Here is a 23,929-nt window from a genome sequence, read left to right on the forward strand (position 1 = left end):
AAAAAAAAAAAAAAAAAAAAGACTCACCTAGGCATTTCTCTATCCTCTTGTCTCCCCTCAATACCAACAGGTTGTATTGGATTAGTTTGTTTGCTTGTGTTTATTTATTGTGGATATTTTAAGCATGTCAAGAAAGCAGATACAAGCTTCTGACAAATAGCCATGGGTTCACTGCTCAGACTTGCAAATGTCAACATTTGCCATGTTTGGCTCAGATTTTTTTATTTTTAAAGAATTGTTACAGGGCTGACTCAGTCATAATGTATTGCTCAAGTGAAGCTGGACCCATATCGAAGATTGCAGGTTTCGTTCCTTGGTCGACCTATACTCTCTGGGCACCCGTGATCCTAACTGTTTGGGATACCTGAGAGTGTTGGGGGAGAGGAATCAGCTTGAGATCCTGTTGAGAGTGATTTTCTTTTTATCACTCCCAATTTCTCTTTTAAGAAACAAACTTTAAGAAAGATAGACAGAAAAAATATTATAGAGATAGTTAAGGCTCCACACTTTCCTCAAAGGTAACCACTATGTAGACAATTGCCTAAGTGAACCTTGGCCATCCTGTAAGTCTTGTAGTGGAACATGTTATCTCACTCTTGTTTTCATTTATATTCCCCTGATACTAGTAAGGTTGAACATTTTATGTTTACTGATTCCTCAGGCTACTTCTACAAATGGCCTGTTTTTATGTTTTGCTACTTATCTACTTGGTTTTATCTTTCATACTGGTTTGTAAAGTTCTCTGTGTATTTAGATTCTTCCTTTAAATTTTAATGTGATCAAATGAATTAGGATTTTTCCTGCATTTTCTAGTTTGACTAACAAATCCTTCTCTGCCCTGAGGCTGTAAAGATAATCTCCTCAGTATGCTTTTCTGTTCACATTTTGATCTTTCATTCACATTGAATTAATTTTTATAATTATATAGAAATCGAATTTATCCTAATCAAGCTGCTACATACAGTTCGGTATATTTCTTCCTTTACTTATACCTCTGACTTGGTTTTCTTGTCTTATTATGCTGTCTACTACCTCCAATGTGGTATTAAATGGAAGCATTCTTAGAAATTTGCTAAATCTTACTAAATTTGAAACATTAATAACCAATCATATAAGAGTTATCTCAGCTTTATAGAAGAGGTGACTGAAACAGAGTGGTTAAGTAACCTCTATAGAATCATACAGCTAGTAAGTAACAACAGAGCCTAGATTCAAACCCAGGTCTGAGAGACTTCAAAGTTTAACTGTTTACACTGCCTCTTGGTCACATATAACTTGGAGGAAAGATACCCCTTTCCATCATGCCTGCTCTTACCCAGATCCTTTCATTCTAATCAGAAAGAAAATTATATTGAAGTGATGCCAGAAAAGCACTTCCAGTGTATCTGAACAATACTAATAGACTTTGTTTGGTTTAGACCTGCCAAGTGTAGATTTTAAAACTTTCTAAATATGAAATAGTTCTTATTCTAGATGGCAAAAGCATTCACTCAATATAATTGTGTCTTGGTGAAGCTAAGGAATAGGGAAGGGAGCTTCATAGTAAGTTAACATTCATAGTAAGTTAACTTTTAACAAGTAATTGAAATATCTTCCCTCCTTTTCTATTTTCCTGCATTCCTATTTGCCTTCCCAGCCTCTATCCATAAAAAAGCTGAGGCAGCTTACAAAGCTCTACCCAAAACAAGGTAAAATAAGAAGATCAGGGTAAAGAGAAAATAATTGTGATAAAATAAGGAATGATTCTTGCCTTAGTGTCATTTGTTATAGTTTGGCCACAACATAACCCTAAGCTTCCTAGCAACCAGAGCAAAGAAAACCTGTCCAGCTTACACGACTCACAGTGGGTATGGCATGAAAATAGAATTGTTGCTAAGGCGATGCTCAACATAAAGCTGAGGCTGGAGAGAAGCCTCTGCCCCTCATGCAAGGGCCCTCCATGATGCCATGGGCAGAGCTCACAGAATCTCCTTGTTGGGAAGTGCCCCTTGCCTGGACTACAGTCCCCTACTCAATCCCATGCTTCTCAAGGGAATAAGCACTGTATCTATTTTATTCACCTACATATACCAGAGGCCAGCACAGCACCTGACACACAGTAGGTGCTCATGTATGTTTGTGAATGAATGAGTGTTGTTTCTGATGTCCATCAATAAAAGCCAATGGCTGAATACAAGATCAATATACAGAAGTCTATTGTATACTACTAATGGACAATCTGGAAATGAAGATTTTTTTAATGTATTTTTTTAAAGGTTTTTGCTACAGGACATGTGCACTTCCTAGAAAGACAGAGAGAGACAGAGAGACAAAAGGCGAGAAATCACCCCTCAGGGGGGATATACCATGCCAGAATCTCCTCTCCTCCATTCTCCTCTCAGGATCTTGGGCACACACGCACACGTGCCTGGCGTGAGTTTAAGCCACCAGGTCTGCGACTTGAACCAAGGTCGACTATGTTGGAGGCCAGTGACATAGCCATTATACCATCTGCTGGTCCCTGGAAATGAAGTTGTTAAAAATTCCATATACAATGCAAGGGTGGTTCAACATATGCAAGACCGTAAGCATAATATACCATATTAACATAAAGAAAGATAAAAATTATATGATCAATTGATGCAGAGAAAGCATTTGACAAAATATAACCCCTTCATGATTAAGACTCTTAACAAGATTGGTATAGAAGGGTAATTTCTCAACACAATAAAAGCCATCTATTAAAAACCCATAGCTAACATCAAACTGGTATAAGACAGGGATGCCCATGTTCTCCACTCCTTTTCAATATAGTCCTAGAAGTGTTAGCAAATGTGATCAGAAAACAGAATAATATAAAAGGCATTCGAATTGGCAAAGAGTTGAAAATATCTTAATTTGCATATGACACGATGGTATACTTAGAAGACCCAAAGGTTTCTGTGAAAAAACTTCTCAAAGTATTAATGAATACAGTGAAGTGGCAGGATACAAAATTAACATCCAAAATCTATAGTATTTCTATACATGAACAAGTTGACCGAGGTAGAACTGAAGAAAGGAATCTCTTTTACCACAGCCACAAAATGTATAAGATACCTAGGGAAAAACTTAACCAAGGAAGTCAAAGACATTTACAAAGAAAACTGTGTAAATCTTTAAAAAGATATTGAAGATGACATAAAAAGTGGAAGGACAGGGAACCAGCAGTTAGCGTAATGGCTATGTTGCTGGACTCCCTCGTAGTCGACCGTGGTTCGTGTCCCGGACCCGGTGGCTCCACAAAATGTATAAGATACCTAGGGAAAAACTTAACCAAGGAAGTCAAAGACATTTACAAAGAAAACTGTGTAAATCTTTAAAAAGATATTGAAGATGACATAAAAAGTGGAAGGACAGGGAACCAGCAGTTAGCGTAATGGCTATGTTGCTGGACTCCCTCGTAGTCGACCGTGGTTCGTGTCCCGGACCCGGTGGCTTAAAACTCACGTCGGGCGCGTGTGCGTGCGTGCCCAAGATCCCGAGAGGAGAATGGAGGAGAAGGGATTGCGGCGTGACCATCCCCCCTGGGGGGTGATTTCTCGCTTTCTGTCTCTATGTCTCTCTCTGTCTGTCTGGCGAGCGCACGCGCCCTACAGTGAAAATCTCTCAAAAAAAAAAAAAAAGTGGAAGGACATCTCATTTTTCCTGGATTGGAGGAATTAATATAATCAACATTGCAATTCTACCCAAATTAATCTACATATTTAATGCAATTCTAATCAAATTTCCAGAGACATTCTCCACAGATATAGAAAAGATGATCATAGAATTTATCTGGAATCATAGAAGACCAAAACAATCCTGTGCAAGAAGAGTGGAGGGAGTGGCATTTCACTCTTTGACCCCAAAATGTACTATAAAGCTGTGATAGTCAAAACAGCATGGTCTTGGCCCAAAAACAGTCAGTCGACTAATGGAATAGAATAGAGACCCTCGAAATAATCTCCCAAACTTATAGCCAAATGATTTTTGACAATGATACCAGTCAATCTAGTGGGAAAATGAAAACTTCTTTAGCAAATGGTGCTGGAAAAACTGGGTATCCACCTGCAGAAAGATGAAAGTGGATCCCCATCTTTCACCATTAACAAAAATCAACTCAAAACAGATCAAAGATCTGAACCTAAAACTTCAAACTATAAAACTAGTTTGAAGAAAATACTGGGGAAACTCTGGGAGAATTGGGGTAGGCAAAGACTTCTTAAATAAGACTCCCAAAACACAGGCAGTAATCCCGAAAATAGACAAGTGGGATTACATTAGATAAAGAAGTTTCTTCACGGCAAAGGACACAGTAACTAGTGTGAATTGACAACCCTCGGAGTGGGAAAATTTTTTTGTGAACTATGCCTCAGAAAAGGGACTGATAATCAGAATTCACAGGGAACTAAAGTGGCTTACCCAGAAAAAAAACGATTAACTCAATTAAAAATGGGGAAATTAGCTGAACAAAAAACTCCCTAAGGAAGACATATGAACAGCCAAAAAGCATACAAGGAAATGTTCAACATCCCTCATCATAAGGGAGATGCAGATTAAAACCACAATGAGATACCACCTACCCCTGTCAGAATGGTGACAATTAAAAATACAAAAAATGATAAAAGAGGAACTCTCTGACATTGTTGGTGGGAATGTAAATTGGTCCAGCCACTATGAAAAACAATGTGGAGATTTCTCAAAGACTTACAAATATAACTACCATATGATCCAGCAGTTCCACTCCTGAGTGTCTGCCCAAAGGACAGGAGGATGCTTGGTCAGAAAACCGCTTGCACATCAGTGTTTCTTGTGGTCTTATTCATGATTGCTAAGACATGGATCCAACCCAAATGTGCATGAAACAGATAAATGAAGTGAAAAAGTGTGGCACATATATTCTTTTTTATTTTTATTTTTTGGAGAGATTTTTGCTATAGGGCGCGTGCGCTCACCAGAAAGAAAAAGACAGAGAGATAGAAAGTGAGAAATCACCCCCAAGGGGGGATGGCCACACTGCAATCCCTTCTCCTCCATTCTCCTCTCAGGATCTTGGGCACACATGCACACGCGACTGGCATGAGTTTAAACCACCAGGGTCTGGGACTCAAATCACAGTCGGCTACATGGGAGTTCAGCAACATAGCCATTACGCTAACCGCTGGTCCCAGCACATATAGTCTATGGACTACTATGCAGCCATAAAAAACAAGACCCTGGCATTTGATAGAAAGTGGTTGAATATGGAAGATTTATTGCTGAGCAAAGCAAGCCAGGCTATGAAAGAGAGACATTGTATGTCTTGACTTAATATATACTGCCTATCTGCACTCTGTGGTAGAGATTGAAAGATTGGAGGACATAAAAGCAGTGAAAATAGTTATGGACACTGGAGACAATTTGGAAGGAAAGTGGGAGAGGGGAAGAGTATAGGAAAAGAAATCAGTGAGGAAAAAATAGAGATGCAAGACATTTGTAGGACACACAAATGGTTTATTACCTGTTGATAATAACATGTATAGTATTCTCAACTGTACTGGTCTGAGGTGTATTTCATGTTGGCTAAATTCTCTTTATAAGCCAAATGATGTATAGTGCTCAAATGTTTAAATAATAATAATAAACTAAATAAATAAAAATTTTAAAAATTCCATTTACAGTATCACCAAAAAGAATAAAATACTTAGGAATAAATTTAATGAAAGAGGTCCAAGACTTATGCACTGAAAACTACAGGACATTGGGGAAAAGTTGGTGTTGGTGACATAACTCTTGAGCAAATTTATTGAAGCAATTTTATGTGAAGTAAAAATACTGGGATTTTAGGTATGTGGCTCTGTGATCATCTGACTTGATTGAAGGCTATAATTTAAATTTTTAAGAGGAATATGTGGGCTAGACATACATTTGGCAATTCTCTGTGATTATTATTTTTTGCAACCAAGCTCCTAACAGGAAGGAATAGCAGAGGATTGAAGTTGAATTTCTTGGTCAGGAATCTGAAGTGTAGACATTACATGTTTCCAGACAAGGGTGCTACGAACAATTTAGATGAATCCATAATACAGAGCACTATAATTGCTTTATGAACTACAGTACATATTGTGTAAAATAACATAAAAAATTATATGGAAAAGGAGAAACTGCCACAAGTGTTTAGTAGCATCTAATTCATATTAAGGACCCTTAATATGATTTCAACCATTAAGCTATATTCTGAGGTCTGAAGCTGCATTTGTTGTCAGTAGCTATTTTTTATCTGACTCCCACTTTTCTAAACAATTTCACTGATGTATATAATGCCCCACAACTCTATAAAGGAGGTACTGCGATTATCTCATTTTACAGAAGCAGAAACTGAAGACAAGGGAGGTTAAGCCACTTGCTTAAGCGTCACACTCTAGTATGTGACCGAGCCAGAAACTGTACCCAGGTCTGGGCACTCTACCACCTTGCTATGCTGTCCCTCTTATTTTGGGCCAAGTGACAGCAAACATAAGTTCCCTGTGATGGCCAAAGTGATTTTCTCCATTATGTGGGGTGTGTGGATATTCTTCGAGGGCTTCATTTTGATGGTTTTAGGGTGCCACAACTAAAGGATTGTCCTGCCGTTAAGACCATCTTTCCAGAGAACCTCCTAGAACTGTAGGATTACTGTTGGTATGACATTTGCCAAGGTGTGACCTCTTAGACACAAGTGTGATCGCCAGGACTGTGTTCCTGCCTACCAAAGACTTTCATACTGTAAAGGCATCTGAAACTTTGTAGGTTTCAGAGTCAATCAATGTAGTTCAAATCTCAGTTTAATAAGAGAACTTTCCCCATAGATGGAGAACGCACACTTAAGGCACTTAGGAAGCTGTTTAAAAAGATATCTGCTAAAACACATAGCCTTTTTTTCAAAATATATCTTCTATTTTTTTCATTCAATCCCTGCATATCATTAGAACATGCACAATTAATTTTTCCAGCATGAATATACTGTATATTAGTTCAAAGATATTACCATACACATTATTATCAACAGATTACTTTCTATTTTTGTGTCTCTTTAATGCTTCTTTCTTTTTCCCCTGGATTCCCTCTCTCTCACCCTCCATTTCTCACCCTCCTCCCATACTGTCTCCAGTATACACAATTGCTCTCCATGCTTATACCTTACAGTCTTTCAGTTTCTGCCACGGAGTGCGTAACATTTGGTATTGAATGGGGATATACAATGCTTCTCTTTCGTAGTCTGGTTTTCCTCACTTAGCAATAAATCTTCCATGTTCACCAACTTTCTATCAAATCCCAGGGTCTTGTCTTTTTTCTTAATGGCTGAGTCATATTCCATAGTGTATATATGCCACAATTTTTCAATCCATTCATTATTCGTGAACATTTGGGTTGGTTCCATACCTTAGCAATTGTGAGACCCTTGGAAGTTTTGTAGACTGGACTTTGAAAAGTTTAGAACTTATCCTTTTTTTTTTTTTTTTTTTTTTTAGTTTTTGCTATAGAGTGCATATAGAGAGAGAAAGAAAGAAAGAGAAGGTATGTAATAAATCATTCCCTGGGGCAATGGTCATGCCACAATCCCTTTTCCTGCATTCTCCTCTTGGGATTTTGGGCACATATGCACTCACTGTGATTTTTCAAGCTGAGGGGTCAGGGACTCAAACTATGAAGCCAGACATGCGGAATTCAGTGCTTTAACCTCTATGCTACCTGATGTCCCTAAAAATGTAAACATTAAACATTTTTCTAAATTGCTAGAGGGCACATGAGCTTGCCAGAGAGATACAGAGACAGAGAGATAAACCACCCCCAACAAAATGTGGTCACACCACAATCTCTTCTCCTTTGTCTTGTTGGGATTTTGAGCACACATGCACATGTGCTTTTCCAATCCATGGAGGATTTGAAACACATAGTTGGCCATGTGGGATGTGGCTCCCTTAACCACTAGGCTATGGGACTGGCCCTTAAATTAATTTCTATCCAAACTTAAAGAAACAAGATTCCCACAGTATGAAGGAAACTGCCACAGATTTGCCTTTTCCCATGGGGAAAAAGGGCTGAGCAAAGCTTCTTTATGTTTGTGGACGAAATGAAGGGAAAGGGTAGGAGTTTGGGGTAGGGGAGGAAAACTGGACTGGAAGCTGACTCTGGATCCTCAGTTAACCGTCTCTTGAACTCTCAGGCCACTCTTTTCCACTTCTGTAAAACCAGAGGGCTGGACTCAAAGTTTTAACATGACATTTTGTGAAACCATAAATACCTGCCTTGGGCTCCAGTTTAATGTGTGCCCTCAGCATTTATGAAGGGGCCATGTTAAGTCTGAGCCATTGGAAAGATGTCGCTGTGTCTTTTATGCAAGTCTGGGGGAAGGTGTTGTCTTTTATGTTACCCACTGCCCATATACTCCAACTTAAAAATTCCTCTTAAAACTTGGAGCTAGGAAACAGTTTCCCTGCTTGAACCTTTACCCTCTTTCGAATTGGACAACATCAGGGATATACCTCGGGGTGTTTCTCTTATTGTTGCCTTTGCCAGGAACCTCAGCTAATTGCAGTGGTCAGTTGTCATGACTTGCCTCAAACAATTTAGGACTCCAAATCTTAGAACTGGATGTTGTCTAATTTGATGTACTTTAATGTAGAAACCACATCAAATCTTTTTTGGCTACAACAGGAGACATAATTTGTGCAGACTAGAATAATAAATAGATGCAGAAATGCAAGCTTACCACTGTTAGCTGCACCTACTGTGTGCCTCCTTCTGTACTCAGCTAGTCCGAAATAACAACAGAAACAACTGAGATTTATTAAGGGCCTGCTCTGGACCAGGCACTGTTCTAAATTCTTTATATTTATTTTCTCATTCAACAGCCTTATTGTTGATTGAGATAATCATTGAAAACTGGGGGAAGTGAGGCAAGTTGAGTCGCCTGGCAAGGTCTCACAGCTGACAAGATACACCATCTCCTTCCCTCGCTCATAGTGACTCCTAAGACGGAGGAGTCACTTTAGACTCATAAAGTTCCTTTGGACTTGGAGGTCCTGGTGGCAAAGAGGCTTTGGCCGCTCTGGTATTGGCTTGTTTATGTAGCTAATTAGTAAGACAAGAACCAGGAAAACTCACCAGGAGGGTAAGAGGAGAATTGAAGACCATAGAAAACGGGAGAAGCCTCGCTGGTCTCTGAGTATCCTGCCATCTACTCTGTATATTGACTTACTGGTTTGAGGAGTCTGGGGAGTCTGAGAGATGTCAACCTATTTTTTTAGCAGGTGTATGGGAGTAGAGGTGTGCATGAGGAGTTCTTTCTGGAACATCCCAGGTTCTTATAGACTTAGGTCTGTTGGGAAGTTCTGTATGTCTGTTGGAGTCCCCTACTTACCTTCAATGAGGCTGTAGAAATATCCCACAGGGACTGCCCAGCTCCCAGAGCTGGCATCAAAGGAGGAGCCAGTCAACTATCAATTCTAAACAGTCCCCGGAGGTGGCATCATTAGTGTCCTGTGCTCATTCTCAGCACTGAATGTAACAAGGGCCATGAGTAGGTGCAGGATGGGAAATTGTGGAATTGTGGTGGCCTGACACAGCCAGGCTGGTGCCCAGAGCCTGGCCTGTAGACAGACTGGGCAAGTATAGTCTTTTATTTTTTAATAGCTAAATTTTTTTTAATAATATTATGGCCACAGAAAAGAGGAGAAGTATTTTAAGCAGCACGCTATCGGGCTCAGCTAAAACTGTGCCCACCATCAATATGCAGACGTCAAAGTGTGCAAATGAAAAGATAATGTTTAAAAACAACCTAGAATTTGTACATTCCACAGTATCTTAACAGTCATTCAACACATATATATTGAGCCTTTTACCGTGCAGAATACAGTGTCAGACACTGGGGAGCACAGCCATGAGCAAGCTCCTCGGGGGCTGCTGGTAGGAAGCTCCCAGCGAGTGGGTAGATGAGTGATTGTGCAGGCGTTGTGGGCAAGTGCCGAGTAGAGAAAGCCTTGCCTTTTGGAATCGCTTTGGGTGGCTCTGTCTTTAATCTGGAGATGGTATCAGTGCTCAAAACATTTTGCCTTTTAGAAATTGCCTTTGGAGCGGGTCTGGGCCACACAGGCAAATCCATCTCACTGTTTTCTTTTATAGCCACACCTCGCTCATGACCAAACATGGTATTGCCCAGCTTGATGACCCACTTTATTCCCCAGCCTTGGCTCTGATTGGCTTGCCTGAGTCAAAATGACATCTGCCTTCGAAGGATGATATAGACCACCACTGAGAATGTTAGCGGTAACTTGGGTAACTGTGAAATTGGCTCGCTCTTGTCCACGTTCCTGTTGTCCTTTTATTTCTGTCATAACACTTTTCTTGGTCTTGGGGCACAGTTGCCTCCTTCTGCCTCCATTTTCTCCACTGGATGGGAGCCTTGGAGGGCAGGATCCTATGTCTGCACCTTCTGCAGTATCCAGCACGGAACCGATATTTAAGAATGTCTGCTATTCACTAAAGTTGGGACAGGCTCTGGAATCCATCAGGCCTGGCTCCAGTCCCTATTCGTCCCCCTTACCAGATGTGTGGCCTTATGCAATTCACTGATTCCCTCTGATTCTATATTCCTTCACTGTGGAATATGCATAGTAGTATTTGCTGCATCCGGGTGTTTATAAGGACACGTAAGTTTATGCAATTCCCTAAGCATGGTGCCTAAAAGGGAGTGACTATTATCATTGTCATATTGGAGTGAATTCTCATTTGAATGATAAGCTATGATTTTTTTTTAAAAATTAAAAATTCACCCAGCAATCGCATCATTTAAAATCATTTGTCATAGAAAATCCATGCAGGAAGGAGACCTAGAGTCTGTCACCCTAATTGTATTGAGGTTTAGAAAGGGAAGTGGATTGGCTAAGGTCACACAAACAGTTTGTGGTAAAACTGTGCCAGGCCAGAGCTTCTTCCATGTGGCATTTGATTCTGGCCCCTGCACTTGGAGTCTGCCTTTCTTGCAAGGGTCTGACATGTAGGGCAGAAGCTCCAGGTCCTGGTTGCTCGTGGGCAACAATAGCTAAGAATTTAGGGTTTGCACTTGGGAGCTAAAAGCACATGCCACCACGCCTTTGTGCAGTCACACCTTGTCCTTCTGCAGGATGCTGAGCCTACTCTGGTTGTGCAGCTCACAGAGCTGGCAGGAGCAATGCGTTCTGGTGGTTAAGAGCAGGCCAGAGAAACCTGGTACCACTGCCCACCAGCTTGCCATGACCTAACCTCTCTGGGCTGTGGTTTCTTCACCTGCAGAACTGGAACAATAATAGTATCTATCTTTTATGGTTTGAAGGTTCAGTGAGATAATTCGTGAAAGTGCTTAGCACATTGTCTGGTGCGTGGTAACACCTTTTAAAGTCTAATATGATGATCAGCAAAATATCTAGAACAGTCTGCCTCTGGCATCCCTCAAGCTAGCCTTCAAATTGGCCTTGAAGCCTTACCAGGTATCTCTCCGAGCAGGTGCTGTTGACAAACTCCTTCCCCTTTCTTAATCTCCTTCTCATCCAGCAGCATTGTGGCTTCTCAGATCTCCCTTCTCACTCCAAACAGGGACCATAAATCCTGAAGTAATCAATAGCAGTTGCTCATCAGGAATGTGGTAGAAACCCCTGGCATTTCTGGTTCATTAACAGTTATAGGGAAAACCACAGCAAAAGACCAGACCAGACCTCTGGCTTAAAACACTACCTTTCTCAGAGCTGCCTTTATTTTTAAGACATTTGCACCTTTTAGAGGTGTAGAATCTGCAGCAGAGCAGGAGCCCAGATCCCTGGAGGGGTGCCTTCCATCATTGCCCCCTTGATACCAGGCTCTTTGTCCATGAATACACCTTGAGTTCTGTTTGCTACCTTTTTTTTTTCAACTTGGCTATGGGTAATTAGAAAGTTCTGAATTCTTGTTTGAAACATGATACTCAATGAAACTAGAACAATCCAAATAACCCTAATTTTACAGACACCAGATTAATAAAAGCCAAGAGCGATCCTTTTTCATGTAAAAAAAAAAAGTTGTGTTTCGCAGCGGTTCCTGTAATGCCCTGACTCTGGATCACAGCCCTCCCTCGAATCTGGATATTACATCATTTCATTTCTGCTAATGTAAACACTCATCACCCTGCATGTTGCAGGGTTTTACACTACGTTTTGAGATTGGGTCGTTGTGGTGATTAATGGTTTCAGAAGGAAGTGCAGCAGGAAGAGGCTTTGCAGGAATGGAAGAGGTGAGGCTGCTTCATGTGAGATTCTGCAAAGGGATTAAGATTTGGCACAGACTTGGTTTCTGTGCAGCCTCTTAGGCAGAGAGCCCCAGGAGAGGGAAGCAGGCTGTCTGTCAGCTGTGGCTTTGCACTCTCTCAGCCTGCCTTGAAGGTCGTTTGGCTCGTCCCTCCCTTCGAAGTACCCAGTTTTACCTTGTTAAAGGATGGACGTGGATGCTAAAGGCTTAATGAAGAGCAGGTAAGAAGTCTCCGATGTTCTCGATGCATAGAATCCCAGAGGAGTGTTCCTTTCCTAGCACCATCGTGCAGTTAGCCCAAATCTAATTCCTCTGAGACGTTTTATAAAGAGAATCTGAGAAGTTCCTCTCCTTGTTGAGAAAGTTTTTTAAATGTTTTAATTCCAAATGCTTCACTATAGGATGCAATTTTTCTTCTCTGAAATCACAGCTTTGAGATTACTTTCTTGTATTTTATTCTACAAGATCTTGAAAAGGATCCTGAGGGTTTATTAGGTGTTTTTGTTCCTTTTATCATGGCCTATGGTGTATTATGTATCAAGATTTAGTTTAATGAAAACGTCTTAAGTCATGGTAGTCTTCAGGATAGCAGTTTTTGAGAAAGGTATTCTTCTTTTTGTAGATTTGACGTGTTTTTGTGTGCTTTGGTTTCTGTGAATATGATATTGGTAAGGCATATGGTGAAGTATAATTAATTTTTAAGAGGAAAAAACTTTACTTAGGAGCTCAATGCAAACATGTTTGAAAGCATCCCTAACTGAAATGAGCTACAAGTTTTTTTGGTGTTCCAAATATACTTGCTTTTAAAAATGTCAGTGTAGAAGTCCATAGTTTTTGGGAAAGGTGATGCAATTCATCTGAGCGGTTATTTATTCACAAAGACCTTTAATAAAATTAGCTCAAGAAGAGATCATTGAAAGAACAGTTTTCTGCTCACCGTCAACTCAATTCCAAATTCTGTTCCTTTTCTTAAAAAAAAAAAAAAAATCTAGAGTTAAAAATAACCCAGAATAAAACTTGAAAACTGTTTTGTTTCTCTGTATTTGGCTAACTTCATCGCAAAGGACTGCATTTAAGGAATTCAAGCTATGAAGACTACTCTTGAAATGACTCACACAATTCCATCTGCACATTTCTATAACTCCCTTCAAGAGTATACAATGTTTTCTGAGTATTCGGATGAACGTTTTCAATTGAGTATCATTCTCTTTATAGCCCTGAGAGATGGATAAAAACCCTAGGAAAACAACATGAGAAAGCATGTCCATTTCCTGACACAAGCTCATTTTTCATGTGTCCAAAGTAGTGTGGAAAAGGGGGCATTGGGCACACTTCATTGCAGTGAGGGTGTTGGTGTCCTGGTAAGAGCAAGCGGCTGTGGTTGTTGTAGCAGGTGGATAGATGCAGGGTCTCCTGATCACTTCAATTTACTGAAAAGAAAATGTTCTCATTCAGTACAGGGGACTCTGTCTCGCTTTGGTTAGTGAGAGGAAGTCTGCATCCAGTTGTTCTTACTGTTTTTGTTTGATGAGCCCTTTTAGTTCACATAGCCTTCTGTTTTTCTCTTGGGAAGCAGACTGGCGTTTATTTTGTATGACTTTAATCTAGTGTTTTAACTATTGTGAGTATTTCTACATAGTAGAAAGTTGGTTGGCTAATAGTAAGGCTAGCTTGAGGCCCCGCTTGCGAAGGTGTAAGAGCAGCTATAATCTTTAGGAAAAGAAAATCATTCCAAGGTTAAAACACATGAACTTTTAATTCTGTTGCATTTATTCTCTTCTTATTATTGAAAAATCTGTAAACAAGCTGTTGTTACAAATCTTTTCATAATCGAGCTTTTAAACAAGTGATGATGTGCAGTGTGTAAACAGTAAACCCTGATGTTGTCCTGATTTTATTCCTTGTCATATTGATATCATCTTAAGAAATATTTTTTTTGTTTGCAAATATTTTTAGAAGACAGAAATGCAATTTTGTTAGCATATTACCCTATCCTCATCTGATCTTTCATTTTTCTACCTGTCGTTCTGATGAGAGGGACAATTCTACAGGTAACCAGTCGAGGAATAATTGCCAGGAATATCCGGGAACACTTGCCATGAGCTATCCTTTCCATCTTACTGTGTTTTTGATAAAGGATCTTTTTGTTTTGTTTTGTTTTTATTTCTATTGAAATTGTAAGATACACATGGTTGAAAAAATTTAAACATTACAGAATAGTAAACAATGAAATGTCTCTTCCATGGAGTCTTTGAGGGAATTTTTTCCCCCAAGTTTCATTTATTTCTTCCATGAACAAGAGAGAGAAAGACAGCATCTGCAATAGGGCCCTGACACCAGGGTCTGCCCCAACCCCAGTCTGCCCTGGATCATGGGTATGCATGTGCCTGGTGTGCTTAGGGAGGTCTCTGGACACGAATCTAGAATGTTCCCAAGTGCATCAGCCTTGTAGAGCATCATGTTTTACCACGGCACCACTTTTCCATCCCAGAGAGGATTTTGTAAAGGAGTAAACAGTGCTTTAGAACTGTGCTTCTCAGACTTTACCATGCATTAGCAATGGCTGCAGAATTGGTTAAACACGTGCTGCTGGGCTGTACCTCAGACAGGTAGCTCCAGACAGACACAGAGCTGTGAGCCACTATATCCTCATAGCTATAGTCCACTGCATCCAAGAGACAGGTGGAATTTGGGAGGATCAGAAACCAGGGTCATGAAACAGATTATTAGAGTAGTGGAGAAATCCAAGGAGCTTCAGCATAAAAACGTCATCCGGAAATGCCCAATGCATGGAAATAGTCCATAGTTAATGAAAATATGGCAATAGAAAGGGGTTAGAGGCCTCCTGACAAGGATAATGAGATTGAGCTGGAAACTGGGATAGGGCTGGCCAAGCTAAAAAAGATCAGGCCAATTAGTAATAATGAGGGTGTTTACTTGCTTGTAGATTGGCAAAATACCTCCCTGGGATGAATTAGGACAAATGATCATTTCCTGTGCTAATGATTTTACGGAAGAAAAGGAAGAGAAGCACTGTAGAAGGTGTAGGGGAGTTTCTGGGTGTGAGCCTCTGTGATTTAATGACCCTGACAAGTGTAAGATTAACAGTCTATGTAAGAGTGGAAAACCGAGAGAATGTACACATGACAGGGACTAAGAAAAACATGAACTGTAATTAAGAAAAAAAAAAATCCAATAGACCTGAAGAATATTTCAGCTGATGTTGTAGAAAGGTTAACTATCAAATACTTTGGGGGAAGCACAAAATGTGACCAAATTCAAAAAATCATTTTGGGAGATGTGGTTGAGAAGAATTACCGCAATATTTTTGTGCAATAAGATAAGAATAAACAACCATTTCCTACACTCACTCATTTCAGGCATTGTGTAAAACTCCCTATGTTCCTTGATTCATTTTACACTTAGAGCTCTGGAGGTGGAATTATTATCTGGGATAATACGTAATTGTTATTTACAGATGTAGCTTAAAGTGGACTGCTCCAGGCGAAGGTACTTTACAAGAAAGAGCCGTCTTCGAAGAAATAGAAAGTAAATTCAGTTGTAAAAATAAAAACTTACCTGGCAACTCTGAGATAAAACTTCACACATAATTTAAGGAGAATCCTATAAAAAACTGATATTAAAGCAAAAATTAGAGGTACTTTTAAAGTAACTAAAGAGAAAGAACCAGCCGAAAGCCTGGTACAGCATTTGTAGATGATCAGAATGATCAGATGCTCAGTGAATGAATGTAGTGAATGAATGTAAAATAAATTAATTAAAAAAAGAAAAAAGAAATGAAAAAAAAATTCCTTGTTGGGTATGGAAAGGAGCAAAGAGGCAGGAAAAAAAAAACTATTTACCTTGGTCTTTTCAGAAAAAAAAATCAAAATCAATAATATTTTCAAATTGTCTTTAGAAACAGAGGTACTAGATCAAGAAGTAGTTGATGCACGGAATGTTCTAGACCGCGGTGATGACAAACTAGATGTGAATAATTCAGAGGCAGGCTGGCCTTCACCCAGGAGTGCTATAGGGATTCAAGAGTGAAATCAGGGGACTCTTGGTGAAAGCAAGAGTTTAGTTTTTTCCTCTAGAGTCCAGTAACCCCCTAAAACTCAGTTGCTTGGTAAAATTGCCTCGCTCCATTTCTCTGTACACTATTATCTGAATATAAATTATAACCTATATGTAAAATCTAAATACAGTATGTTTTACACATTAGAGAAACACTATTGTGTCACTGTCTTGAAAATCTTTGTTGAGCATTTCATTCTTGAAATTGCTAAGCGTGACCAGCTCCTGGCAGTCTTGTTAAATAAGCTTATCATAATTCATGTGAACTCAGTAGCAAAAGTGCAGAGAAGCAAACAGGCAGTGGCTCCGTTTTTGAGCAAGTATTCATCAGCCGGTGTTGCTTCGCTAACGAGAGAGAGGATCTCTGCAGCCTCAGAAATGGACGCTCCCTCTTTGTTATTAATTCAGTCAACGCCATGCGGAAGACTAGTCTACATTTGTGCCCCTCTGTGCACAGGCCCGCTGCCTGCTTTGCCGTGTGGGCTGCTCTGGGTCGTCTCTGGCTTCTCTGCTTTCAGGTGGTCTTGACTCCCTCCAGCGCTGAAGCCCAGGGGCAGGGGTCTCTGCTGTGCTGCAGGTGGCCCCAGAAGGAGTAGAACAGCGAGGGAGGCTGGACTGCAGTCAGAGCAGGGTTAGGATTTGTGCCGGGCAAGGCAGAGAGCCCAGGACAGGGCTTAGCAAATGCTTAGCAGGAGTAAACATGGGATATGGAGCAGGGCCCGTTATTCAGTCACGGACAGGTATGTATCAAGCTCCTAGAATGTGCCAGGCAATGTACCGGGGATACAAAAGCGAATAGCCAGTCATTGTGAGAAAGAGACACGATAAATGATTGGAGTGGAAAGGGCCTGTCCACCTTGGCCCTGGTGGCATGTGAGGTCTGATACCAAATTGTTGTGGGGACTGTCCTCTGCACTGCAAGGTACTTAATAGCACCCCTGGCTTCTACCCGCTAGATGCCAGTAGCACTCCCCCACTTAGCCAGCTCTAGCAACCCAAATGTCTCCAGACATTGCTCAATGTCCGGTGGAAGCAAAATGCCCCTTTTGAGAACCACTGACAAGGGACCCAAGAAAGACCAGGCCCTTATGGGAATTCCCAACAGGTGCCCCAACTCAACGCTGGCAGTAAAGGTGGGCTTCCTGGAGGAGGTCAAATCTGAGAGAACACCTACAGGGTGAGTAGCCCTCAGATGAAAAATTGGAGGAAGATTGAGAAGGAGAAATGTTGCAGGCAGAGAGCAGCTGGGCCTGGAGAGGAGGGAGGAAGCCCTGGGTCAGCATGGGTAGTTACTTTGTAGGCAGTGGATGCTCCTTTGGGTGCCAGCCTCATCTGTGCCCAGCAGGCAGCTTTTGCACCAAGTGTCCAGCAGTAGCTTGCACCTCTTCCGTGCTCACTCACCCACAGGTAGCTGCTACCAGATTGAGGAGTGATGTTGGTGTACAGATGTTGAAGCCTAGTGATTTGGGGAGCAAAAAGAGAAGAAGCAGGTAGTTAATCCCCTTCTTGGTGAATTTGCCATAGAGGTAGAATATCTTACCAAATTAACTCCCTTCTTTGGCCCAAATGTCTATTTTTGATCAGCTAAATCTAGCAAATTAAACCAGGTATCAAAACTTATTAACAAAAAACTTCTTTTCTTACATGACTCCCCCATGATTGTTTCCAATTGGTAGCAACTACAGATGGCTCCAGGAATGATTAACAAAGGAATACGCTTTAATCCTCCTTGAAATGCCTCTCCTTTCCTCCTCTATTCCCTCTGTAACTGGCTTCTTCCCTGAGAGACCGGTTTATGTTTCTGCCAGCAGAGGCCTGTGTACCACGGGCTGGGTGTACCTCGGGATGTGGGCATCACAAATGCATTTGGGAAAGATTGCGTTGTCTTCCCTTGGGAGGATCCCTTGTGCAGCACGCCTCTTCCTTTTGGCTCCTTGATCACACTGTGCCCCGTGGGCCCTTCTGTCCTTATAGAACAATAACTGACACTGAGCACATGCTGTGTGCCAGCAGCCACAGGTGAGGGGAGAGAGGCAGGGGCATAATTAGTCCTGGCACCATACTGGCCACGTCTATGTCACATAGTTCACTTACTGCCCTCAGAAAACCCTGCTCGGTGGGTGGTACCACCTTCACTTTCTAGACGAGGACCAGGCCTGACTTTCTACAGCTACAGAAGGGTGCAGTTGGCATTTGAGCCCATGTTCCTTTTACCTCCATAATCTGGAGAAACCCTCAGGCCTGTGGACCTTATGGTGGCCCAGATTCCAAGCCATTAGGACCTTATGGTGGCCCAGATCTCAAGCCATTAGGCCAGGCTTCAGCAGGGGTCTTCTCAGATCATGAGACAGATCTGGAGTTGAGTGACCTCCAGGTCCGAAAGCGAGATTGTCACCTCCAGTTGTTCTGGGACTTCTGATCAGACCGTCTTTATTTGGCCCATCTTTCCCTGCTTTGTTCTTTGGTTGCTGAGATAGCTTCACGCACAGGGCGGGTCAGCATTAATTGATGCTTAAGGAGAAAGAGAGAAAGAGAAAGAGAAGAAAGAAGAGAGAAGGAAGGAAGGAAGAAGGAAGAAAGAAAGAAAAGGGGAAAGGAAAGGAAAGGGAGAAAAAAAGAATGAAAGAAAAGAAAGAAAAGGGAGAGAGAAAGAGAATAAAAAGAAAGAAAAAGAGAGAGAGAGAAAGGAAGGAAGAAAGAGAAAAGGAAAAAACCCTATTAATGTAGTGCAGGAATCAGCAAACTATATCTGGGGGCCAAATCTGGCCTGCTGCCTAGTTTGACTAACCTGCAAGCTTAGAATGGTTTTTAAATTTTTAAGTGGTTAAAAAAATCTAAAGAATAATGTTTTATAATGTGAAAATTATATGAAATAAGTGTTCCTAAAAAGAAAAAGATTAGAACAGGGAAAAAAAAAAACAAAAAAACAAAAAAAAGCCCAGGACGAGTATTAGAAGATCTAGATTTTAGGCACCACGGCCTTTCACTTTCTGTTTTGCCTTGAGTGTGTTAGTGTGTTGCTTGCCTAACTGGCTCATTCGCAAAATGATAAACCAGCTGAAAACCCTACCTGACTGTCTGGTTGCCTGTGATGTGAAATAATGATGGTTAAAAAAGCAGACTGAAATGTGTATCCCTTGCTACCTCATTGTAAAGTCATAGGGTAGAAGGGAAGTGACCCGTTGAATCAGTCCCTAGTCAGACATGTTTCTTGAACACAGGACAGAGAGGGACTGCATGAGGAAGTGAGCTCCAGAGAGCATCTTCGTATTGGTGAGTCTAATTTCCCTATCAGGCAAGAGGCTGGAACCTATATAGTAGAGGAGAAATTTTATACTTAGGTACTATGACATTTTAGGCACGAGGCATTATGGCTTTTATTTTTAAAACAGTATGTCCATGCTTTATGGCAGAAACGGTAAGATTGGAAAATCTAATAGCAGAGAAAGCAAGTGCTGATACCAGAGATTATGTAGTTGGGGACAGGAGGGAGGGATGCAGGGGCAAAAAAGAACATTTGACAGACACAAGAATGGAGAGTTACTGTGTACAGTAATTATCTTTGACATGCTTGACATGCAATGCATTTATACTTTGAGAACTCATGTTGTATGTTGTAAAGACATACGATTAAATATAAATAAAATAAAGAGAAAGTACCAAGAAAATGCTAACTGCAAGGACCCCACTGATCACCCACCACTCTTCTCCGTTGATGTGAAACCATGGATCAGAGATGTTGATGTGATCGAGTTCACAGAGGTCAGAGGGAAGCTAAGACTGTTGGACCTGTTAGTTAGGATTTTTTTAGACTGTGCATCTAGAATATCTTTTATTTAGATTTTCAAATAACTTTTGATCAGGTCTACTTACAAAGGATCTTAAGATTTAGTCATGATGGGATTGGGGTATACTATGTTGAAAATAGTCAATCCTGGGTGAGCAAATGGTGTGGTGGTTAAGGTGCTAGATTCTCACATGGCCAACTGCAGTTTGAGTCCCGGACCTGGCGGCTTGTTTTCTCACTTTATATCTCTTTCTGTCTGTCTCTCTGTCTCTGGTGAGTGTACATGCCCTATAACAAATTTTAAAACTAATAAATAATAAATATAAATAAATAATTCTTTTGAAAATAATTTGAAATAAAACTCATTAAGAAAGAAAAAGGGAAGGTCGCTGACATGCCATCCAAACTGAGGAAGACCCAGAAACTTCGAGGCCACATGAGCCACGGCCACGGCCACATCGGCAAGCACCGGAAGCATCCCGGAGGCCGGGGTAATGCTAGTGGCATGCATCACCACAGGATCAACTTCGACAAATATCACCCAGGTTACTTTGGGAAAGTTGGTATGAGGCATTACCACTTAAAGAGGAACCAGAGCTTCTGCCCAACTGTCAACCTTGATAAATTGTGGACCTTGGTTAGTGAGCAGACACAGGTAAATGCCACCAAAAACAAGAACGGAGTAGCTCCCATCATTGATGTAGTGCGATCGGGCTACTACAAAGTTCTGGGGAAACGAAAGCTCCCAAAGCAGCCAGTCATCGTGAAGGCCAGATTCTTCAGCAGAGAGCTGAGGGGAAGATTAAGGATGTGGGGGGTGCTTGTGTCCTGGTGGCTTAAAGCCACATGGACAGAATCTGATTAAATGCCAACAAGTGAAAAAATAAAAGAAAGAAAGAAAAAGGGAAAGAAAGAAAGAAAGAGGAAGAAAGAAAAAGGAAGAAAAGAAAGAAAGGAAAAGAAAAGAAAAGAAAAAAGAAAGGAATTGGACCTAAAGATAGCACCTCATGTTCAGGCATCCATAGAAGGAAAAGTGAAGTGAGAACTGACTTTTCCCCACAAAATTTGTTCTTTAATGAATCTCTACATTCAACTAATACTTTCTGAGTTTTCACAACAGTGCACCAGGAACTACGCGAAGTGCTGGGATACAGGGGTGGGCAGACACACTTCTTTTTTTTTTGGAGCTCCCAGTCTAGTTGAAACTAGACTTACTCTATTATGATTAGGGACAGTACACAGGGGACTGTCATAATAAGACAGCCCAGCTGTAGGAACTCCTGAGAGGGCCAGATAAATGGACAGGGACTAACAAACAGGGTTTAAAATAGGCTCTTCCAAGTAATAGCATCACGGTTAGCAGTGTGGGGTTTTGGAAAATCTGTCTGTATGGGAAGGAGAAAGATCAAAGGAGGGAGACCTGGCAGGAGGTGCTGAGGTTTAGAGGAGCTGGAGAAGGTGGTAGAGAGGAAAGGTGGTCGGTCCATCTGTGTCATTTCAAAGTTTCACTGACTCCCTAACCTAGAGGTTGAAGGAGAAGAAAGAGAAAGGTGATGCTGAGGTTTCTAGCCTCGAAGCAAACATGGAATAGAGTAGCCGTGCAGAGCTGAGACAGAGACAGTGAACATGATTGGGAGAAGTGACAAGGTCAGTTTAGGGCAGGCTGGTTGGCCCAGGTGAGCTGTCTGCACGACAGGTGCTTACCCCTCACTTGGAAGAGTATGGTAGAAGCTTTAGGAAGAGGGTGATGACTTTTCATGTCATCAAGGAGACAGCTCTCTTGGGAGAAAAGTAGTTGCAGTCACCATGCATTCCTTTTAAAATAAAACTTACTGTGCAAATTTTCAAACACAAAAACAGAGAATAGCAAAATGAAAACCCATTTACCCATCACCTAACTTCAACATTTATAAACATTGCCAGTATTATTTCATCAGACTCCTCCCGGGCGCATTTTCCCCTCCCAATGAAATAAACCACAGATTTCATATAATTTCATTTATTAATACTTCATTATATATTTTTAACAGATAAAGACTTTTTAAAAGACATAGCTATAATTTTAGCATAGTAAATAATTTCAAGTGATTATTTAATACCAAGCCTATCTTCACATTCCCTTGATTGTCCCTAAAAGGGCTTTTCTTTTCATTGCCAGAGGGCATCTGTGCTCACTAGAGAGAGAAAGAGAAGAAGAGAGAGGAGAAACAGTACCCCCCAGTGAAATATGTTCAAATCACAGTCCCCTTCCTCCATTCTCCATCCCATCAGGATTGGGGCACACGTGCATATGTACCCAGCATGTTTTTCAAGCCACCTGGGCAGTATTTGAACCCAGGTGGCCATATGGGATCCAGTTCACATCACTTAACCTATAGGGCCAGCCCCCAAAATGTCTTTTAATATTTGGTTTTTCAAACAGGAATCAAATAAGATCTAAATTTCATTTGACTGATATATCTCTTAAACCTTTTAACCTCTAACAGTCCCCTCTTTGTATACAACTTTCACTTATTGAAGAAGTCATGACAGTTGTCCTGTAGAATGTTCAGCCTTTTCTAGACCATTGTGAATAACTGTTGGAGATGTACTTCTTACGACAACAATGGGCATGTAGTTGTAAGGTCACTCTGCAATTGACTTTCATATGTCCCGTGTGCTTTGGGAATGCTTAGTCATGGTAGCGGACGAGGCTGATGGCTCTGAAGAGGGAGCTGGGTGCTAGGCTGAGCAAGGGCGGCAGGTGTTTTCTTTACGAGTGGCATGCTGAGAGCATAGCATGTGTGGCACTTTGCTGGGATGTTTCGGAATGCAGGGAAAGTGGGAGTACCTCTGCTTGGCTGTGAGAGCTTATCGTGCAGTTTCAAGGAAGATTTCATGAAACAGATGAACATAGGCAGTTTGGTGTTGGGAGGTCAAGGAAATCGGCACTTGGCTCAAAGCCAAGCCTTGATACTTAACAGCTGTGTGATTGTGAACAAGTCGCTTCACATTTCTGAACCTCATTCCTCATCTTTCAAGCAGGGAAGAACAACTCTGTCTACTTCAGGATTTTGTGAAAAGCAGGCAGTGTGGACCTTGGAGTGAGACAACTGAGAGCTGATTCCCAGCCCTGCTTCCTTCTGAGGGTATTAAGAACCTGCAGGCCGTGGGCACTGTCCTCTGTGCCAGTCCTGTGCTCAGCAGTTCACACACATCTCTTCATTTCAGGCCTCTCAGCAGCCCTGATTTATAGACCACGAAACTGAGGTTTAGAGAAACTGTGTGTGCACATTTATCTACTTAAGGAATCAGGATTTGAAGCCAGGCAGACTAATTCAGAGCTCCAACTTGAAATAGTTTGGAACTATTATTTTCCCAAACAGGTTCATCAAGGTTCCATATTCATGCCTATAAAGAGAAAGACGTTTTTTATACAATTATCATGAAAATTAAATAGGACAAAATATACCCAACACATAGCAAATGCTCAGAAGTATTGTATTTGTCATTGTTATAAGATAATAATAAATTCTCATGTCAATGGTTGGACAATTGCGTAAAGTTGGCAAATTGTACACCACTGTCTATCAACATGCTAGGAGTGTGGAAATGGAGTGTGGAAATGGGTCGGGGGCAGGTAGGGCCCGGTGCGTCTTTGACCACCATGGGAGGGGAAAGTACATTCCAGGAAAGGTAGCAGCCCAAGCAGGGGTCTCTCTGAGTCTTTAAACTTCTTAGCTGTCTTGTTAATGCAAGTGAATATTTAAATGGTCAGGGAAAACACACACTTGTAGGGAAGAGTGGCCC

General features: G+C 41.1%; 1 protein-coding gene and 1 pseudogene across 2 annotated transcripts in view; both read left to right on the forward strand.

The window, feature by feature from the left end:
• The window catches only part of PLCE1 (phospholipase C epsilon 1), a 318,188-nt gene that overhangs the window by 78,750 nt on the left and 215,509 nt on the right, over positions 1–23,929 (forward strand). The gene's annotated exons all lie outside the window — the stretch shown is intronic.
• Positions 20,514–20,995, forward strand: LOC102499016 (60S ribosomal protein L27a pseudogene; annotated as a pseudogene).

Source organism: Tupaia chinensis, unplaced genomic scaffold (assembly GCF_000334495.1).
Source record: "Tupaia chinensis unplaced genomic scaffold, TupChi_1.0 Scaffold000217_1, whole genome shotgun sequence".
Lineage (NCBI taxonomy): Eukaryota > Metazoa > Chordata > Mammalia > Scandentia > Tupaiidae > Tupaia > Tupaia belangeri.